The sequence below is a fragment of the Temnothorax longispinosus genome, chromosome 10, assembly GCF_030848805.1.
Source record: "Temnothorax longispinosus isolate EJ_2023e chromosome 10, Tlon_JGU_v1, whole genome shotgun sequence".
Lineage (NCBI taxonomy): Eukaryota > Metazoa > Arthropoda > Insecta > Hymenoptera > Formicidae > Temnothorax > Temnothorax longispinosus.
Genome location: NC_092367.1, coordinates 18,939,903 through 18,945,390, shown reverse-complemented (window position 1 = coordinate 18,945,390; position 5,488 = coordinate 18,939,903). Strand labels below are relative to the sequence as shown.

Sequence of the window (5,488 nt, the reverse complement as noted above, 5' to 3'; positions counted from 1 at the left end):
CATATCGCTTTAACTATAGTATAAAAACCAGTTATCAATACATATATGAATAGACTGTGAAAGCTTAGGCTAAAATTGGTGCTTTATAGGAACAAATAATTTTAAATAATGATCGTGAACACACACAATTTTGTTAAATGGCTTACGTAAAAAATATATTAAATAGATTGTATATACATAACAATAAATGATTAAAATAGTGCAAAGTACTTTTTATCTTCAATCGTGATATATGCAAGCTAAAAGCATCTCTAAGCGTATTATATATTGCATTCTTGCACCAATTTATGTAACACTTAATCCTGAAAGATATTTGGGATGGAATTTACAATGACAAAATGTACGACAAATCAATTTATGTGATTTATCCAAGATTAAATGTTAAATCCTAATCTGACCCAGTCATTCCATTTTAAGACAACGAATCTGTGAAACGTAACATATGTAATAATTTATTGTGATAACTTGACTGCAATATATTTGACGTAATAATTGTCATAAATTCGTTACCTTAATTATGAAATTTTAATCATCACTCACCGACCGATGCACAACAGCGGAGTTATTCTGCAACGTCGCTACGATGATTCTGTAACAAAGAAATGTAGAATCCGAATTAAAGCAGGGTGCAAGAGAGAGAAACAGTCAATATTTCAAAAAATGATTACTATATAAACACTAAATTTTATATTATTGTTTATTAAGCAAATTTAATGAAATAATTTTGTAATTTCTTAAGAATACTCTATCCATTGAACATAAGCTTCTATAGAATTTCTAAAATAAAACTATTTTTCTCTAACTTTTATTTTCTGAATAACTATCCGGTTAAAAAGTAAATGACCCATCAGTATAAGATATAATATGTGTATATGTATAAATAAATTATATTTACCGCTTGTTGCTCCGCCGGTGCCTGATGCCTCCTCCTAGGCCTCCACCTCCTCTCAGGCTGCTCGGGATGTCAGTTACTGTTTCCTCGATGCGAAGATACTCCTTCCTGCGTGAATATTTTCTGTAACATAAAAATAATCGAATCGACTAAATAATTGTCACGCACATCGAACATCTTATTCGTTATTACGATTAATGTTTTCCTAAATTACATCTTCGAAAAAAGTCTCTACGTTAGAATCAACTTGAATCAAATTTTTCGATTTATTTTTTTTTACTAATTTATATTCCAAAACATGGTTTAATGTAGCAACTAAATAAAAACAAACGAAAAAAAGATTCTATAATATCTTTAGAAAAAATAAAAAATAACACTTACCAGAAGTGTTAAGTACGCCGATGCCCGATGCCTCTCCTAGGCCTCCACCTCCTCTCAGGCTGCTCGAGATGTCCATCGTGTTCCCTCGATGCGAAGCTGATGGTCCTTCCAGCGTGGATATTTTCTGTAACATAAAAATAATCGAATCGATTAAATAATTGTCACGCGCATCGAACATCTTATTCATTATTCAGATTAATGTTTTCTTAAATTACTTCTCCAAAAAAGATCTCTACGTTAGAATCAACTTGAATCAAATTTTTCAAATTATTCCTTTTTACTAATTTATATTTCGAAACACGGTATAATGTAGAAACTAAATAAGGATAAACGAAAAAAGGAATTCTATAATATTTTTAGAAAAAATAAAAAGTAACACTTACCAGAAGTGTTGGTACGTTGATGCCCGATGCCTATCCTAGGCCTCCTCCTCCTCTCAGGCTGCTCGGAATGTCAGCTACGCAGCATTCCCTCGCTGCTCCGATGTCACGTTCAGCGTCGTTATTTTCTGAAATATTGAAATGAACGATTCGATTAAGTAAAAACAGAAGAGATAAAATTTTTGGACATAAGTAACATAGTACGTAAAAATCAATTACACTCACCACTTTCTTTCAGGCTGCTCTGGCCGCAAAATCCACCTCCACCTTCGGGTCAAATAGGGGTCTCGAGCCACATTGAGACTCTTGGCAATGCAAAGCAAAATCAAGAAGCCATTTCGGCTATATTGCATTAATTTTACGACGTTGTTGCAATATAGTCGAAATGTTTCTCTCGCTTAATAGAAATGTAATTGCTAAAAGGAATTAAAAATTATTCTCTACCTTTTTTTTTTTTTTTTTTTTACGTGGTGGAAATCTTCGAAAGACTCCCCCGCCCTGGTGTAGGGAGGGGGAGTGTCGGATTCTACGCGCACGCGTACCACCGTTACGAGGGGCGCTTCAGAGGACCGAAATCCCCTGAGCCTCCCTCAGCGTGGCATCGCGCGCCCATAGCCTACCGACTAAAACCACCACGAGCAACCCTGACCTAACTTTCTAAGGGTGGTGGGTGTCGATCCGCAGACACACGCACCCCGCGCGACGCGACGACCTAATCGCCTAAACACTCTCAGGGTGGTGGATGTCGATCCGCAGACACACTCACCCCGCGCGACGACGACGACCCTAATCGCCTAAACACTCTCAGGGTGGTGGATGTCGATCCGCAGACACACTCACCCCGCGCGACGCGACGACCTAATCGCCTAAACACTCTCAGGGTGGTGGATGTCGATCCGCAGACACACGCACCCCGCGCGACGCGACGACCTAATCGCCTAAACACTCTCAGGGTGGTGGATGTCGATCCGCAGACACACGCACCCCGCGCGACGCGACGACCTAATCGCCTAAACACTCTCAGGGTGGTGGATGTCGATCCGCAGACACACGCACCCCGCGCGACGCGACGACCTAATCGCCTAAACACTCTCAGGGTGGTGGATGTCGATCCGCAGACACACTCACCCCGCGCGACGCGACGACCTAATCGCCTAAACACTCTCAGGGTGGTGGATGTCGATCCGCAGACACACGCACCCCGCGCGACGCGACGACCTAATCGCCTAAACACTCTCAGGGTGGTGGATGTCGATCCGCAGACACACTCACCCCGCGCGACGCGACGACCTAATCGCCTAAACACTCTCAGGGTGGTGGATGTCGATCCGCAGACACACGCACCCGCGCGACGCGACGACCTAATCGCCTAAACACTCTCAGGGTGGTGGATGTCGATCCGCAGACACACGCACCCCGCGCGACGCGACGACCTAATCGCCTAAACACTCTCAGGGTGGTGGATGTCGATCCGCAGACACACGCACCCCGCGCGACGCGACGACCTAATCGCCTAAACACTCTCAGGGTGGTGGATGTCGATCCGCAGACACACGCACCCCGCGCGACGCGACGACCTAATCGCCTAAACACTCTCAGGGTGGTGGATGTCGATCCGCAGACACACTCACCCCGCGCGACGCGACGACCTAATCGCCTAAACACTCTCAGGGTGGTGGATGTCGATCCGCAGACACACGCACCCCGCGCGACGCGACGACCTAATCGCCTAAACACTCTCAGGGTGGTGGATGTCGATCCGCAGACACACACGCACCCCGCGCGACGCGACGACCTAATCGCCTAAACACTCTCAGGGTGGTGGATGTCGATCCGCAGACACACGCACCCCGCGCGACGCGACGACCTAATCGCCTAAACACTCTCAGGGTGGTGGATGTCGATCCGCAGACACACTCACCCCGCGCGACGCGACGACCTAATCGCCTAAACACTCTCAGGGTGGTGGATGTCGATCCGCAGACACACGCACCCCGCGCGACGCGACGACCTAATCGCCTAAACACTCTCAGGGTGGTGGATGTCGATCCGCAGACACACGCACCCCGCGCGACGCGACGACCTAATCGCCTAAACACTCTCAGGGTGGTGGATGTCGATCCGCAGACACACGCACCCCGCGCGACGCGACGACCTAATCGCCTAAACACTCTCAGGGTGGTGGATGTCGATCCGCAGACACACGCACCCCGCGCGACGCGACGACCTAATCGCCTAAACACTCTCAGGGTGGTGGATGTCGATCCGCAGACACACCACCCCGCGCGACGCGACGACCTAATCGCCTAAACACTCTCAGGGTGGTGGATGTCGATCCGCAGACACACGCACCCCGCGCGCGCGACGACCTAATCGCCTAAACACTCTCAGGGTGGTGGATGTCGATCCGCAGACACACGCACCCCGCGCGACGCGACGACCTAATCGCCTAAACACTCTCAGGGTGGTGGATGTCGATCCGCAGACACACGCACCCCGCGCGACGCGACGACCTAATCGCCTAAACACTCTCAGGGTGGTGGATGTCGATCCGCAGACACACGCACCCCGCGCGACGCGACGACCTAATCGCCTAAACACTCTCAGGGTGGTGGATGTCGATCCGCAGACACACTCACCCCGCGCGACGCGACGACCTAATCGCCTAAACACTCTCAGGGTGGTGGATGTCGATCCGCAGACACACGCACCCCGCGCGACGCGACGACCTAATCGCCTAAACACTCTCGGGTGGTGGATGTCGATCCGCAGACACACTCACCCCGCGCGACGCGACGACCTAATCGCCTAAACACTCTCAGGGTGGTGGATGTCGATCCGCAGACACACGCACCCCGCGCGACGCGACGACCTAATCGCCTAAACACTCTCAGGGTGGTGGATGTCGATCCGCAGACACACGCACCCCGCGCGACGACGACGACCTAATCGCCTAAACACTCTCAGGGTGGTGGATGTCGATCCGCAGACACACCACCCCGCGCGACGCGACGACCTAATCGCCTAAACACTCTCAGGGTGGTGGATGTCGATCCGCAGACACACGCACCCCGCGCGACGCGACGACCTAATCGCCTAAACACTCTCAGGGTGGTGGATGTCGATCCGCAGACACACGCACCCCGCGCGACGCGACGACCTAATCGCCTAAACACTCTCAGGGTGGTGGATGTCGATCCGCAGACACACGCACCCCGCGCGACGCGACGACCTAATCGCCTAAACACTCTCAGGGTGGTGGATGTCGATCCGCAGACACACTCACCCCGCGCGACGCGACGACCTAATCGCCTAAACACTCTCAGGGTGGTGGATGTCGATCCGCAGACACACGCACCCCGCGCGACGCGACGACCTAATCGCCTAAACACTCTCAGGGTGGTGGATGTCGATCCGCAGACACACGCACCCCGCGCGACGCGACGACCTAATCGCCTAAACACTCTCAGGGTGGTGGATGTCGATCCGCAGACACACTCACCCCGCGCGACGCGACGACCTAATCGCCTAAACACTCTCAGGGTGGTGGATGTCGATCCGCAGACACACGCACCCCGCGCGACGACCTAATCGCCTAAACACTCTCAGGGTGGTGGATGTCGATCCGCAGACACACGCACCCCGCGCGACGCGACGACCTAATCCGCCTAAACACTCTCAGGGTGGTGGATGTCGATCCGCAGACACACCACCCCGCGCGACGCGACGACCTAATCGCCTAAACACTCTCAGGGTGGTGGATGTCGATCCGCAGACACACTCACCCCGCGCGACGCGACGACCTAATCGCCTAAACACTCTCAGGGTGGTGGAT

General features: G+C 50.5%; 1 long non-coding RNA gene across 1 annotated transcript; it reads right to left on the bottom strand.

Moving 5' to 3' along the window:
* Positions 1–227: 227 nt before the first annotated feature.
* LOC139820817 (uncharacterized) lies at positions 228–2,405 on the bottom strand. The gene is made up of 5 exons (XR_011734118.1): positions 1,879–2,405; positions 1,657–1,781; positions 1,274–1,397; positions 896–1,015; positions 228–589 (listed from the first exon to the last, which is right to left on the bottom strand). It is a non-coding gene; the product is annotated as an uncharacterized lncRNA (long non-coding RNA).
* Positions 2,406–5,488: the final 3,083 nt, after the last annotated feature.